Here is a 17,729-nt window from a genome sequence, read left to right as displayed (position 1 = left end):
AGCAGGTGAAATAAATATTTAACACATCACTAATTTACAGTACTGTATTAGGCAAGGCTGTATTTTTAGACTCTGGATGTAACGTTTTTCACCGACAGAAAGCAAAGATCTAAAAATGTGGGAGAAATTTAAACGTACTTTAGGAAGGTTCGGGATTTTCTGTTATATAGTGATTTCGTTTTATTTCCACTACACTGGACCAACCCTTTAACACTGTTGCAGCATTCCGTTTTTTAAGAAGCTGCTGTATATAAAAAATTCATGCACTTGTAGTAAAACTGGGAGGGTAAGTACCATGAGGATGGAGATCAATGAAATATAGAAATGCTGTTGTCGAGTATGCAAATCTCTTGCTCCGATGAATGGAGTCTTGGGAGATTAGCCACCCCCACCACATGTTCTAATGTCAGTCATTTCAGTCATTTTCCATCTACCCTCTCTTATTCTACTGATATCTTGCATCTCATCCAAGTTTATAGGCAAGGACGAAGTAATTCTTCTACATTACAAGCCATTAATTAGCAGGTATTGCTTCGTCGCTGCTGCCCTAAATTAAAATTTTACAACAGAGTTAGTAGCACAGTGAAAACCCTTTTATGGGATGTGTAGTAAAATATTAATGGACTGTACATGATAGCGATGTTTCCATTCCCTGATAAAATTAGACGTTGTTTAAACGTGCCTCCATCCAGAAGCTATAACCATAGCAGGAGAGCATTTTAATATCTAATTGAATTATTGACTGAGAAACCATTTAAATTGCTTGTGTATAAGTCCCAGCGATCCTCTGGTTTTGTAGTTGTGTGGGGAGAGATGAGAATATGAAGATTTTATTTTTTCTGTTTCTGCCGAATATAAAAATTGTGTAAATGTTTCTGAACTTGAAGTGAAAGGGAAAATAACAGTGTATGGTGGTTGCCATCTAGTGGAGAAAAGTGTTCATTTCATAAATAGGTTATATTTATTATGTTTAGTGTATATGTGTAATACATACAAGTAGAGATGAGCAGGTTGCTTGAACCGCATTGAAATAAATGGAGACTCAAATTTTAAAACCCAAAAATGGCTGTAAAATGAAGGTAATGGCAGTTATGTGATAAAAAAAATTGTCACCAGTCATAGTGGTGAGAAATGCTAGTAACTAGGGACGCTGGTAGCTATCCCTGGGAGTATACCATCAGGTAAGGCTAGGCAAACTTGGTGGACATCGCTGTTTTCCAGCGGCCCATAGGAACAGTGTGAGGAGCAGGAATGAAGCAAAATCATTGGAAGAAGTTACGTCTCTGTTGCCGTGATGGTCCAGGAACGTCGGTATATCTCGATGCATCCTAATGGTAAGTATCTAGATAGATATAAATAAGAGAAAAATGAGATAAATTGACTTCAAAGGTGATGATATGTAAAAACTATAAATATATAATAAAAAGAAGTATGTGAAAAGATAATTTGGTGTTTTGGATTCTCCATTTGCAAATCATGTACTATTTACTGGTGAGAATTTCATGGGACTATTTTACCCTGCATGCCAGGCTTCCCAGAGGAAAGGACAAGCTGTCCTTGGTGGGAGGTGTCTTCTGCTCCTCCTCTGCATCTCCCCATCCACGCTCCAGTGACACACGTGAGCTGCTCTGGATGTCACCCAACTCCTCCATCCACAGCGCCCGGGCAGTATGTGGTCTACTGCCCAGACAGATGAGTTTTAGAATGGCCTGCTGCCGATTCCACATGACTTTGCTAAAAGTGGTGTTGTGGGTGCCGCACTGGATGAAGAAGCAGGAAAGGAAGAAGCGGAGGAGGAGGCAACTAGAAGAAACTTGAGGCATGGCAATCCTGAGTGGGGGCAGAATGTGAGATGGCCAACACTGCATCACATGCTATACTCAACCAGCCACCAGGTCCTCTAAATCCTGTGACTAACAATACAAATGTTGCTGCTGTCTAAAACACTAGAAGTTGGTCAATGACACAGACATTAGTGGCAACAAGGTGACAATTTGCTCTGAATTACTGCTGAATTTGCCACCAGATCTCTTAATCTCTGTAAATTACCAAACAGTGCACATAAAAATACCACAGTAACTTACAGTAAAATGTGATCCTAAATAATTTATACCTAACTCAACTCACCACCACGCACTGGGACGCATTTTACAAAATCTTTTTTTACAGTTTTCCCAGAGTGTCAAGATTAAAGACCACAGTTGGGATCAAGGTGAAGAGGGCTACAGGTAAGTATCTGTTAGCAGTGGCGTAACTAGAGTCCACTGGGCCCCGGGACAAAATTCCTAATGGGCCCCCCCCCCGCAAAAAATTATACCTAAAAAAACCCTCAAAACCCTTTCTGCTAACCGACATTTCAGTGATTACATATTCTGCCCCCCCCACAATTAATTATTTAATATTCTCTCCCCCCCCCCACAATGAATTATTTAATATTCCCCCCCACAATGAATTATTTCTTATTCTGCCCCCCCCCCACAATGAATAATTACATATTCTGCCCCCCCCCACAATGAATTATTACATATTCTGTCCCCCCCCCACAATGAATTATTTAATATTCTCTCCCCCCACAATGAATTATTTAATATTCTCTCCCCCCACAATGAATTATTTAATATCCCCCCCCACAATGAATTATTTCCTATTCTGTCCCCCCCCACAATGAATTATTTAATATTCTCTCCCCCCCACAATGAATTATTACATATTCTACCCCCACAATGAATTATTACATATTCTACTCCCCCCCACAATTAATTTTTACATATTCCCCCCCCCCCACACACACACACACAATTAATTTTTACATCAAATTAATTATTATATACAATAAGCCCCTTTTACAACTGATTGATTAAAAAAACAAACCCTGTACACTCACCTCTGGCAGCAGGTCCCGCGTCTTCGTCATCACGCGGCCGCGCATCCTAGTTCATGGAGCGATGTGCGCCGGGATGGTTTTCCGGCCACATCGCTCCAGTAATAGTGCTCGACCGGCCACATCGAGCACTATACAGTGACGGGCAGGAGCTTCCTGTCCGGACGGACGGAGGCCCCTGCCCGACTGCCAGTGGCGTACCGACCGCTGTTGCCATTGATACGATCGCCCGGGCCCCCCCGTCCGATGGGCCCGGTCTCAATGGCAAGTATTAGTTTAATTTTAGTTAATATAAGTGGCAGATTTCCTTTAAATTCTGGTATTTTGACCCTCCCTTTGGTCATCGTTAAGGGAATGGGGGCCCCGTTAGGAATTTTCTCCCATGGTCCAGAAGACTTTAGTTACGCCACTGCTTGCAACAGCTACAGATTTTATGCATTATAGTATGAGGGAATGTTTACAGGCAAGAAAGAGTACACAACTTTGTCTTGAAATTTTCTTGCTGCTCTGGAAATAATCTACAAGCTACCGTATATACTCGAGTATAAGCCGACCCAAGTATAAGCCGAGGTCCCTAATTTTACCACAAAAACCTGGTAAAACCTATATTTTTTTACTCGAGTATAAGCCAAGTTTGGGTTTTCAACACACTTTTTTGTGCTAAAAAACTAGGCTTATACTCGAGTATATATGGTAAATACTCTGGACAGTGAAAAATTCAGGGGGGTTGTTGCACAATCCCACCTCTATAGTCATATCTACCCGTGTCATTCGGCAACATACGAATAATGAGGAATAGTTTAATACCGCCATGCAGCTCTACCACAGAGGTTGTGAAGTCACTGTCTACAGTCACAGACTTTTTATCAAAGATCAAACACAGAATATTGTATTAATTTGCATGTGTCACTTTTTACAGGAGCAAGGTGAAAGACGACAGGCGGGAAGACAGAACTCTGTGTCTAAGTCTAATTTTAGACTTTGCTGTATGTGTGGAAGATGAAGGAGAATTTATGATATCTGGTGAATTGTTTAATCTACAGAACATGAACATATTTCCTGCTAAGAGACTTCCTCAGAGAAGGCACTGGAAAAAGAAACGCAACTTCACAGGTAGAAACAAAGCTCAGTTTACCCATTTGCAATACAGTCTAATATTTCCTCCATCTTTACTTGAGAAACACTATCTTGGTCCATTTTTGGTTTTCACTAAATCATTTGGAGAAGGGTACTGTGTAGACCGGAAGGGCATATGCAGAGTTGTTTCATTACAAGCACAAGTGTGTGGAGGTGCATCTTAAAGACACACTTACCATTGCTACTTTTCAGAGGAGGCTGGTGCCTGTGCAGGCCGGGGGAGGGGGTAAGAAGTGTCTTTAAGAAACACTGGCCCAAATACATAAAAACTGGTGCAAACTTTCTTAGTCCAGACACAGTTGCATTTTTGATAAACTTTTCTTCATGCTGTTGCAACACAAAAGTGGCAAAGCGCAGTAATAAATGTGGTGCAAACTCCGACTAAGCACTACGACGCCCCATTAGGTGCACACTTATCTAAAGTGTCGGACAAAGTGCAATAGTGACACAAAAGTGGTGCAAACTATTCAGAAGTACTCAAAGTTTAAAGCACCCTTTTTGGTGCAAATTTAGACAAAAAACTGGTGCAGACACACTGATATATAATGGCCACTGTGTCTTTAAGATACACATAAAATTTATTATAGGAGTGGTAAAGTGGTGATACTTCTGTCTGCATCTTCTGTGTCCTATGCTAGAAGCCTTGAAAAAAAAGGAAGCCAGAAGATAGCTGGCACACATGTAAGTAAGTAATTTTATAGTAGTTTCTTGATTTACAAGAAAGTGTTCAGTGGGTTGCATCGCAGGAAAGCAGAGGTAACATTAACTTCATTCACCCAGGGGCCCCACACCATTTTTAGTTTCTTTGAAGCCTTATGCTTAAAATACACCCCTTTCTCTAACCTAATTAAAGTATTAATTCTAGAGATCTATTCCCTCACTGTGGGCACAGACTAATGTTGAGCGATTAGCTTTCGGGCTTGATATAACATCCTTTACTTATAGAGACTGCACTGTTCAGCCCTTCTTCACCCAGGAGACTTAGAATGCAAACTATGTGAAAAGCTGGTAGGTTGATGCCGTGTATCTTAAGATCTAGAGCCAGAACTTTCTTCTAACAAGAACCCACATTATATACAATAAATGCACCCCTTCAATCCCACACCTAAGGCAGCTGTCATAATCCATTTGTGTAGCCAACTGGGAGTTCTGTATAAACTTTGAATTTGGAATAACTGAGACAACCTATGAGCCTCACACAATAACAATATGGTAGTTCCCTCAAGCAGGGTTGACCACTACTCATCAGTTAATGGGCCAACGTCCTCCTCCCATTTAGCTTTAACATGTAATGGGAATTTCTTTATGACAATAGCTCAGTAGCCTTTTATAGACCAATGCAATAAAACCTTTAGTGTCCCCAAAGGCCACAGTTTATTAAGGAACAAATAGCTGCAAATACTGCTAGAAAAGGCTATGTGGAAGCTCAAATTCTATTTGAAGCTTCTCAAAGGCTTTAGGCAGATTATTATAATATGCTATGGTGTGAATACCAGCCACCTCCCGTTTACTTAAGTTTGTCAGACCCTGTATTTCTACTAAGGTAGGGTTATGCAATAGAGGAGTAAACCTGTTATAGCCCTCCACCTCTAGCGTAAACTTAATTTTACTCCAAACCTTCAGCATAAAAGACAACTGGTATGGAGGTCTACCTTGAGCAGCAATTTCCATCAGCTACAGTACTACAGTTGAGTCCCCCCCAGTCCTTTAGATGTTGTAGTTTGGCTGCAAGGAAGTACTACCATGGATTTAGAACCGCTAAGCCTCCTTGATTTTTGTCTCTTTGTCCCATGCTCCCTTCTTCTGCCATATCAAATAGCGGAACAACCTCTGAATTTTTTTAAAGATAAGGATTGACACCCTGACTGGAGAATTGTTTAAAATGAACAAAAACAGTGGCTTGGTCACCATTTAAGCAAGGTTGGCTTATCCAATGACTGATATAGGGAGTTTAAACCAGGCGTACAATTTTGAGGAGGAACTTTCAAATGATGGAAGCAAGTTGAGGGATATGAAATCGCCTACCCGAGCAGATACGCACATTCCCAGGTACTTAAATGTGGTCGCAACCAGAACTGAACCAAGAACATCACCAGTAGAAACCAGAGGCAAGTACATTGGCACACTTAATAATTTTTTTCCAGTTTATGGAAAAACCAGAATGTTGGCCTAATTGTGGGACGAGAAGCCACATGCTCCTTTACACTAGCAAGCCTGAACCCCATGATAGAGTCTGACGCCCGAATCAAACAAGCCAACAATCCAATTGCCAGCGCGAAGAGAAAAGACGACAAGGGCACCCGTGCTGCGTTCTCCTCATGGAAGCAAAGCAGTTGGTCAGCAGGCCATTTACCTGATCGGGGCTTAAAGGGGTATTCTCTTCTGGGCATTCACATTTAATTTTATTCATGTGTCATATGTAAACATTTATTTAATTGGGTGTTATTAAAAAATAAGTTCCTGTGTAAAGATAATTTCTCATAAATGTAGCCACGATGTCCCTTGGAAACCAGATAGCTTCCTCGGATACGACCACCCCACACTCTAGCAGTGTCTGCCCAACCACCTGGCTTCAGAATTCATTACCACAAGAAAGTTATAGGATGTGTCATGTGTGCCTAGACCCGTGCGCCTACATGCTCCCCCGCTCCACACCACAACTATTCACCCGTCCTCGCTCCTGCTTCCGGGTTCTCGGCTGTGCATGCGTGTCCCCGACTTCAGAAGATTTAAAGGGCCAGCGCGCCATTAATTACCCACACCTTTTTAACCCTGCCTCTCCCTGCACACCCTGCCGGATCTTAGAGCTTATGCCAATGAGAAAGCTGTTTCCTGTGCCTCGTGCTTGTTATTGGATTCCCAGAACTGACCCTGACTGCGCTCCTATGTTGCCAGCCCTGACCACCTGCTCCATTCCTGATTCTGCGCCATTGCCACCTGCCCTGACTACCTGCCTGCCCCCAACCTCGAGACTGCCTAGCGTTTCTGTACCTTGACCTTGGTTGCCACCACAGACAAGTTGCGCCTGTGGAACAACCTGGTGGCACCAAGCCACAGCAAGACCATCCTCAGCAAGACCATTTAGATTTTGGTCCCAGGTGTCGGTTTGTGTCATCAACCACGGTGGTCCAGGGGATTTACTACCCGAGAACCCTGACAGTAAGAGCCGGCCATGGACCCCGCCAAGGTGCCGCTTCCGAGACTGGATGATCTTACCAGCATTGTGGTCCAGCACACCCAGCAGATTGCTTTGCAAGGAGAACAGCTTGGTCAAGTCACTACCATGCTGCAACAGTTGCTTGCCACTCAGCATTAGACTCCTGCGACTGCTCCTGAACTCTCCTGGAATGATGCTTCTCTGTCTGCAACCTTTATAAAAGCACTCTCGCCTTAAGTTAAGGACCCATTGGCCGCTCGTGACCTGCTGTCTACTCTGAGTGGTCTCATCACACTGGCCACTTGGATAGTTGTGTGGTTTATGGAACTCACTGAGGATTTTCGTCACGAGCATCCACAAGCCCGGCCTCAATGCCTACCCCTCTTGGCACCTGCCTTCCAAAGGCTGCTCCATCCTCACCGTCTGCAGGTGGACAGCATCTGACTCTCCCTTCAGGAACGTTCTAGATGACGTCAGGAGAATCTTTGCCTGTATTGTGCCAGTTCAGAGCACTTCATTGGGGCTTGTCCAGTCCGTCCCCAACGTCAGGGAGATGCCAGCATCTAGGGTTTCTGGGAGAAGCACCCCTAGGTGTGAACAAAGCTTCTCCGTGCCTCACTATTCCTGTGCTCCTAAGCTTTGGTACCCGCACTCCGATTCAGGTTTCAGCTTTCCTGGACTCCGGTTCTTCGGGGAACTTTGTGGATGCCGCTCTGGTCTCCTGGCATCACATCCCAGTGGTTCCTCTCGAGAAGCCTCTCATCATCTCCTCAGTCATCAGACAAATTCTCTCCGATCAGGTTTTGTACCGCACTGAGCCTATTTCTCTGCAAGTAGGAGCTCTTTAAAAGGAAGGCTTTATACGCTTCTTTTTCGTGACCAGGAAGGATGGCTCACTCAGTCCTTGTATTGACTATTGCGGGCTTAACAAAGTCACAGTTAAGAACCACTACCCCCTGCCATTGATCACGGAGCTCTTTGACCGCCTGCGCGGTTCCAAGGTCTTCTCAAAGCTGGACCTTCGTGGGACCTACAACCTAATCCGGATCCACAAGGGTGACCAATAGAAGACAGCTTTTAACACCCGTTATGGACATTTCGAGTACCTTGTGATGCCATTTGGACTCTCGCTGCTCTCGCTGTCTTCCAGGAATTCGTCAATGACATCTTCAGAGATCTGCTGTATATGTGTGTCATGCTCTACCTAGACAACATTTTGGTCTTTTCCCCAGGCCTTGAAACCCACCAGTCTCACGTGCCGCGAGTTCTTGGTCGCCTTCGGGCTAATTGGCTCAACGTCAAGCTCAAGAAATCTCAGTTCCACTAACGGGGCCTTCCTTTCCTCGGCTATATAATCTCCGACAAAGGTCTCCAGATGCATCCTGCTAAACTGTGTGCAGTTCTACAGTGGCCTATGTGCCACTACAGAAGGTCTATGTGCCATATAGAGGTTCCTGGGTTTTTGCGAACTATTTTCAGCAGTGTATCCCGCATTTCTCCTCTCTGGGGTCTCCTATTGTGGCGCTCACCAAGAAGGGTGCCAAACCCCCGTCTCTGGCCTTCGGCAGCCGAGTAAGCCTTCACTAAGCTAAAGTCCGCCTTTGCTTCAGCCACAGTTCTTATTGGCCTGATACTGAGAAGCCTTTTCATCTGGAAGTGGATGCCTCCTCAGTGGGAGCTGGGGCGGTGCTCACAGAGAAAGAGCCCAAAGGCCAAACCCTCACTTGCGTTTTTTTCGCAAAGACTTTTTTCTCCATAGAGAGTAATTACTCCATTGGGGACCGAGAACTGCTGGTGATTAAACTTGCCTTAGAAAAGTGGCGTTATCTCCTGGAGGGAGCTCGTTTTCCAGTCTGCATATACACAGATCACAAAAATCTCCACTATTTTCAGACCACTCAGCGACTCAACCTACGTCAAGCTCACTAGTCACTCTTCTTTTCCCACTTCAATTTCCTTATCCACTTCCCTCTGGCTGAAAAGAACATTAAGGCTGATGCCCTCCTGTGAAGGAAACCACAACATTCCGGACCCCTGAAGGGTATGCAAGGTCATTTAGTTATCCTTTTATAGACACTCTCAGAATGGTCTGAAGTGCAATTTAATATAATGGAACAGAAGTGCTGGTAGGTTTGCGGTGAAATGAAAAGTAATTGTGAAGGTTTGAGAGTTTTGGGATGTGTTAGAGGATCTGATGATTGTACAAGTGGGAAAACTTGATCAGATTTGCAGACTCCACCCCTGTATCTGGTGGTTAGAGAAGATGACACGCCCTACCATCCTTCAGTGGCGGCCATCTTAAGACAAGTTTATTTTTCTGTGGTGGCCATCTTAAGACAGTTATATTCCCTTCAAGTCCCTGAAAAATAATTGCCTATGACTCTACTCTGTTGGCAGCCATAAAGGCTGGTCGAGGATAGCAGCTGAACCCCCCCCCCCTCGGGATTCTGATCAGATATTTGAAAACAAATGCCAGCTGGTGATATTTCACAGTTTAGGGCGTCTGCTAAGGGTCTTGGAGTGCGGGATGTTGTTTGTTTGAGTATTATTAAAATTTATTTGATCCCAACAATTAGAGAAAAATTGCTATAAAAATGTCTTTGGTACCTGCTTTCTGGCGTTTAAGGGGTTAACATGATGTCAGATGGTGGGGGCAGAAGTCTGCGTTTTGTTTTGTGAAGAACTGACATGTCTAGGGCTTTGCCTGAATGCTGTGTCTGTCTTATCTACGAGAGAGACGACAGTGACCTTGACGTAAAACTGAATTTCTCCATATTGAGTTGCTTGGAATCTGTGTTCTGTTATCTCGTGGTTCACAGGCTAGTGCTAATATTTTCAATTGGGAGGGGCAGATCGCTGCGTTTAGAGTTCTCCCTGACAATCTTTAAAAAAATTTTAAAAAACTTGAAGGAACTGCTTGTGAATACAATATGATGTGATGTCCTCCTGTATACCCCACGAACAGACTAAGCAAGAACGAGCTCCCCAACTGTATTACAGAGCCTATGACTGGCTTTTATTCCTTTTATGACTAAGAAAACCAACATAAGTGTACCTGGATTTTGTTGAGACGTTGGAGTCTGGCCAGAAGTTTATAGATAGTTAAGAGAATCCTATATGTCTGGATGAGATAAAGCGGAGACGCACACGGTAATGGAAGAGTTCCATGGGAACGGTTTTCAGCTTTGGGACACATGGGGGATGACCTGAGAATGTAGTGTACATCTGTTTTGTAATGGGTTGTTACCAAAGGTGTTAACGGACTAGAGACATCTCTACCAGACTTGCGTACACAGGGACTGACTGACAAGATTGTGACTGAAAGCCAGAGGGAAACAGAGACCAGTTTCACAGACCACGGCAAAGTGAGACTGAGAGAAAGTTGCGGTCCGCTGACAGCCCGACCCAAGTGGGCGTGTTTCGACTGCTGGGAGGAGATGTGACTGAGGTGACTAAATTGAGTAGCCATATTCTAATAAGGGGGGGTGGTAACAAACGAGAATGCACGAGAACTGATGTGAGACTCCTCCCCTGCTAGCCCGATGATGATTTTAACCCAGAAAGAACAGCCGGATACATGTAGGATGGTCCAAGACCTCTAAGCTGCCAATGAGTGTACTGAAGCCCAATGGTCCCTAGCACAAACTGGCAGCAGTCCCTGAGAGTGACATATTATTCACTGTTATTGATTTGGCAAATGTTCTCCTCTCTGTGCCCCTACACGAAGATTGCCAGTACCTATTTGCCTTTATCATTCCAGTATAGCTGATGTAGATTCCCACAAGGGGGGTAAAACTCACCCTGCCAGTACTCCACTGCCCTAGAGGGAGTAGACTGGCAGACTAGCCCCTTACTGGATGTTCTCCTTTTCTTTATGCGTATGACCTACTGTTTTTGTTTGCCAGGATGCATTTATTGACCTTATGTGTTTTCTGTTCCAGAAGGGTAGCAAAGTTTCCAGAGACAAACTCCAGTACTGCCAGGAGAAGGTGATCTTCCTAGGCCACTGCTTATCGGCCACAGGCAGATACCTGACAGAGGAAAGAAAGCTGGCAGTCCAGAATATGTCCCTGCCCTGAGGCCCTAAGCCTCTTCACATGTTTCTAGGACTGGCCAGCTCCTACAGGCCTGGGATACGGTCTGCTGCCTCCAGCCTGATGTTACCCCTTGATAATTGAATTGCCTCTTCCCCATTTGCCCTTAGTCAAGAAGCAATTGATGCATTCCATAGCCTTAAGCTGGCAAATCCTGTCTGCCCAGGCCCTAGGCACATCCCATGGAACCAAACCTTTTATTTTATTTTGTACCGAGTATCTAGGCCACATGTGTTTAAGCCCAGGACAGTGGTGGCCTCCCCAGTGGCCCACTATTAGGCCCGGTTAGACTCAGTCGTGAGGGGAGCCCCTCATGTGTCAGTAGCTGCAGTCAGCAATCTGCTCAGCAAGGCCAGTGAGTTGATCCTAGACCCTAGATCACTCAGTTACAGTGCAAACCCCACATACCTTGCACAGTGTCCTCACCCAAGTACAGCCCAAGCATCTGAGCAAAGGCCAGACAGCTCAGGCTCCAGTGTGCACTCCCAGAGCGTCACACTGACAAGGTGCACAGCTCTGAATCCTTCATTCTATCGCCAGTCTTCCAGGATTCAGAGAGCGGGGGAGAGAAGGGTGATTAACCCAGATGTTTTTTCTCATAGATGGCTTAAGGTCTGCAGGAGAAGACAGACGGTTCTACTGGATATACAGTGGTCAGTGGCGCACATGAGGTAGTACAAGCAGAACCACTCCCTCCACACAGGTCAGCTCAGGAGGTGAAGTGATGGCACTCAGGGAAGCGCTACAGCTGGTAGAAGTTAAAGGGAAAATATCTATACTCAAGGTATAGTTTTGAGGTCTAAACACGACTATGAACCCATATGGAAGGCTAGAGATTTCCTCACCTCTGCAGGTACCCCCTTTAAGCATGGCACGCTTGTTAAAGAGCTCATGGATGCTCTCTTACTTCCACAAAAGGTGGGGATAGTAAAAGTAAAAGCACACACAATTTGGTAACTCCACAAGCCAAGGGCAAGTATGTGGCTGATGGGATGGCTATGGCAGCTGCACAGATGGAGCCCAGAGACTGCCCTGAAGTCTCAGTGGTGAGCTCTGAGGTAAAAGTTTGATCCACAGGTGCTCCAGTTCCTGGTGTCCCGAGAGTCATCAGAAGTAAAGGAACTGTGGATGAAAGCTGGAGCCCAGATGCCGATGGGACTTGGATGCTGGGAGAGTGGGTGTGCCTGCCCAGAGCCCTGCACCCGACAGTAAGTCAAGTAGCCCAAGGACACACACACACATCCAAAATGGCCATGCTAGTGCTCATAAACCGCAAGTGCTTTACCCGGGCATTACTACCCCTATCACTAGACTAGTGAAAGCCTTTATAGTCTGTACCCGCCACAACCCGGGTAAGGTGGTAAAGACCCCACAGAAGGTAACACCCAAGCTGCTGTATCCCTTCCAGAGACTGCAGATGGATTTTATCCAGCTACCAAAAAGTGGTACGTAGGAATACGTGCCTGTGTGCATTGATCTCTTTCCAGGGTGGCCAGAAGCGTCTCCCATGACCAAGGCTACTGCCAGAACTGCAGCCAAGAAGTTGGTGAGTGAGATTTTTCTGCAGGTTTGGACTTGCAGAGACCATAGAGTCCGGTCCCAGAACCCACTTCACTGGACAGGTAAAGACTCAAACCTTGTCCCTCCTGGGTGTAGAACAGGCCCTGCACACCCCTTACCTTTCCCAAGTTAGTGGTGGGGTTGAAAGACACAGGCCAGGCCTTGGGAAAGGTTGGCAAAAGTGTTTCTGATTCCTTTTTCAGATCCAGACAGAGACCTCAGGATGCATACCCTGAAGCCTGGAGACTGCGTGGTGGTAAAGAGACATCAGAGAGAGAGAGTCTGGAGCCTCGCTACGACGGTCCTTTCCAAGTCCTGCTGACCAGTGCCACGTCTGTGAAGCTAGAGGGAAGTCAGCATGCTTCCACGCTTTCTATTGCAAACTTACTTATTTTTCTTGCTAGATGGTCTCTTCTGACTGACTGTCTGCTCAGGGTCACCCCAACCATGACTATCACAGTACCTATAGGGGTGACCAGGATGCCCCCAGGGTAGGTGACTTTACCTCCGGTTGGTGCAACATGACAATGACCTTCTTTAACATTGACAGCACAGGTAGCCCTGTATTAGCAGTGTCTGATGTGTACTGGATTTGTGGGGATAGGAGAGTCAGGTCAGGCCTAGAGGCTGGGAAGGTGAGTGTACTGTGATAACATTTGTGCATTCCTTCCTAGTGATCCCCAGGGATAAGTTTGATCAGACACATAAAGAAAAGGTGGAGAATCCCAAAGGATTCTGGAGGTCTGAGAGAAGCACCTAGATGACAACGTTTATATAGATACAGTGGGAGCAACAAGGGGGATCCCAGATGAGTACAAGGCCCACAATCAGATATGGGCAGGTCTAGAGTCCATTATTCCCCACATAGCTATGAGCAAAGATGTTGGTTGGGTTATAATTGTTTTAATTATAATCAACAGAAATTTGTGATTATATCCGAGATGCTTCCCAGAACCGCACGGCTTTGGACATGACCCTTGCTGAGAAGGGTTATTTGACAAAAAAAGGGTCTAAAAAGTAAAGCTGGGCAAAGAAGGCCCCAGCAAAAACATCCCAAATTCAGACAGTAATTTACAGAAACAAGACAGGATGTATATGAATTGTAACAAATCCTTTATTGAATCAAAAAAATATATACATAAAAACACTTAAAAGGCACTAAAAGTGCTGTGGTCCAGCAACCAACCCTGATCTCAATGCAAAATGAGAAGTGAATATGATGTACATATCAGGCCATGAAACCTGGTTTGGCACAAGACTAACAACAGTCAAAAATAACCTAAATAAATGTGTAGACATATGAATACAAGTAGCTTGGCCATGAAGAGAATAATAAGAATATTTACCTAAAGTGCATAGTGCAGTCAGGGAGGGTGCTGGAGGAAAGATGCCCCACGCGTATCGCCTGTGCAGGCAGGCTTCCTCAGGGGTAAATGTGGACAGTGCATAGGAAGATATATATAGGGGAAGGACCCACCTCCAAATTAAGCCCTCATACCGCGCGCCTCCCAATTCTGCTGTCGGCGTGCGTTCCGAGTACCGGAAGTGACATAGCCGGTGACCGGAATTTGCAGGGCGCTCATGCGCATAGAGTAAAAATTGAGTGCGGGTGCGCCAAAAATTAGACGCGTGCGCCAAAATTTGTAGCGTGCGCCAAAAATAGAGGCAGATGTGTATCTGTGGCTCGGGTTGTAAGTGTCCAATAGATGCAAATAAGGTGCATGATTGAAAGAGCACCAAGTATAGTTGTACCCAGATATATAAATGTAAATAGATAATCACTATGTCCATGTTTATAATATATCAAATGAAGGTATCGATATTAAAAGAAAAGGTGAAGAGATATATTAATGTAACGGCGCAATAATGGTTACGAAGAATAAGTTACAATAATGAATATCGACTACTCATAGGGTTGCTGATATAAGTGACATATGAAAATATATGATCACTGATGTATGTGATCAGATCAGGCAAGAAACACATATATGAAGAAGGTTGAAACACATCTCGTCGATCGCGGCACAGAAAACTGCCGACTTACAAGAGTAGATACCTTTTCGGCATAAAAATTTGAGTTTAACCAAGTCATACAGAAGATGCAAGCATAAAAAAAGTTGATACACAAATCAACAATCGCGGCACAAAGACCTGCCGACTTACAAGGATGAGTTGTTTTTCGGCGCAAAAGTAGGTAAACAAGATAAACAATCAAGTAGTAATATTTTGAGATATTAGGTGGAAAGGTGGGTATGGTAAAGGGACGTCATCCCTCTGTGTAAAGCCTTATCGAAGCAATATCTGTGCATGAAAAAGGTATATTCGCTGAAAGTGATACCTGTGTAAACTAAAGAAATTATTAATATTAAGTGACGTTTGGATAAAGTGTGGTCCAATCCATGTTACAAAAAATAAAGGAATTATGACCTTTAAATTGTTATATCATCACCCCTCTCTCATCGATGCCTTACCGGATAACGACAGACAGGTCCTCAGAGATCTCTTGGACCTACTTGACGAAAACGACAACTCACCAACAGGTAGGCGGCCCTTTCCTGGTAGGATAGCCTCACAGAAGACACCTAATTTCAGACTTTTCCCTGCCATACAAATTTTCTTTAATTGTGTTCTGTCGGAGATCCAGAAACTAAAACTGGATAAGAATCAAAAAGAAAACCTGTCTAGACAAGAAAGACAGGCATTAACTAAACTGAGTAACAACAAGGAGTTTCTGATAAAAGAAGCCGATAAGGGGGGGAACATTGTGCTGTGGCCTGCAGATATGTATATTAAAGAGGCCCTGAGGCAACTGAACAATAGAATGTTTTATGCCATTCTACCCTCTGACCCTACCCAGATCTTCAAGGGCAAGATTGACCGAATGTTGTCTCGCGCCTTGTCATGTGGCATCTTGACTAAGAAAGAAGTGAAGTACTTGACCATAGATGAACCCACCATCCCAACGTTTTATATGCTACCGAAGATTCACAAATCACTCCAATCACCTCCAGGTAGGCCAATCGTTTCCGGAATTGGTGGCTTAAACGAAAAACTTTGTACATATATTGATTTCTTTTTACAGCCCCTTGTCTTGAAACTTCCCTCATATACACGCGATACCACCCATCTTATCCAACGACTGGAAACTTTGACACCTCCATCAAATTCCCTATTGGCGACCTTAGATGTCGAATCACTGTACACCATCATAGGACATCAGGTGGGTACCGAAGCGGTGGCCTTCTTCCTGGACAAAGAAAATTCGATTGACCGTCGACATGATTCTCTCATTTTGGATCTCTTGTCGTTAGTGTTATATCAAAACTACTTTGTGTTCGACAGAGTGTTCTATAAGCAGGTGTCGGGTACGGCCATGGGTGCACGATGCGCTCCTTCCTATGCCAACCCATTTTTGGGTTGGTGGGAGGAGCGGGTCGTGTACCCAATGGCCGTATTTCAATCCAGTGTGGCGGGCTGGTACCGCTACATTGACGACATCTTGCTTATTTGGACAGGAACCAGGGAGGACTATCAACTCTTCATTGATGTACTTAACGAGAACCCCTGGAATATCCGACTGACCTCCAAGATCTCAGAGCACTCTGTTGAATTTCTCGACTTGAACATCAAACTAACAGATCATACCCTAACAACCACTCTTTACAGGAAAGAGACGGCAACTAACAGCCTACTTTCATTTACAAGCTTCCATCCGAGGCATCTGAGAGAGGGGATCCAGTGGGCCAATTCCTGCGGATTAAACGCAACTGTTCAAATCCTGACGATTTCAAGGCTAACACAAAAGACCTGACAACAAGATTCAAAACCCGGCATTATTCCAAGAAGGTAATCTCAAGAGCCTACATTCGGGCAAGAAACAGCGAGAGACATTCACTCCTCACACCTCGGGTGCGTCCCTCCAACAACAAAATTCGATTGATTAGTGCCTTTCACAACCAGTGGTCCGACATCTACAAGATCCTCGAGAACAATTGGGGGATCCTACTAAGTGACAGTCGGTTACTTACACACATCTCAGATAAACCACAGATGGTGGCCCGCCGAGCAAAAAACCTCAAGGACATCCTAACATCCAGCCATTTCCAGCGAAAGACAACATCCCTAGGTAGGGGACAACGACTTAAGGGCTCATTTCCATGTGGGGGTTGCTCGATTTGTGAACGGATTTTGGTTCTGAACGATACTTTTGTACATCCTAACAACCATCCTACCCACAGATTAAATAGCTACATCAACTGTAAATCTAGAGATGTAATCTATGCCTTGGTTTGCTCCTGTCCAAAAATATATGTTGGCCAAACAGGCCAGGAACTCAGAAGACGGGTCCAACAACATCTGTCAACGATTACCACAGCAGCAAGAGTCCACGCCCATGGTAATGGTTACCACAGTAGCCTCACACTTTCTCCATGTACACCAGGGCAAAAATACGGGCTTAAAAGTCTGTGGGATGGAGAAGGTTCATAGTAACATTCGAGGGGGCAGTCACAATAAGAAACTACTTAGAGCCGAGTCCAAATGGATATTTCAATTGGACACATTAGCGCCCAAAGGCCTGAACGAGGATTTACTCTTCACCGGCTTCTATAAGGATTAGTTTCAGATTTCCTCACATTTTCTTTTCACTCTAGCACAACACATCTCCACACTTTTTTCCCTATTTCATATCCTTTTCATGTTTTTGCTCATACACTTCATTCTCACGACGTTTAGCACATTACACACCACATTTCACAATGACATTTCACCTGGTTCACCACTGTAATAGATTACACACCATAGACAACACACACACATCCTCCCTGACCTATCACTCTACCTCCACACATCACCCATCTACACTTAGATGTCATCCATTCACCCACACACCGACCACTTT

The sequence above is a fragment of the Engystomops pustulosus genome, chromosome 7 (assembly GCF_040894005.1).
Source record: "Engystomops pustulosus chromosome 7, aEngPut4.maternal, whole genome shotgun sequence".
Classification (NCBI taxonomy): Eukaryota; Metazoa; Chordata; class Amphibia; order Anura; family Leptodactylidae; genus Engystomops; species Engystomops pustulosus.
This window is presented reverse-complemented; position numbering follows the sequence as displayed.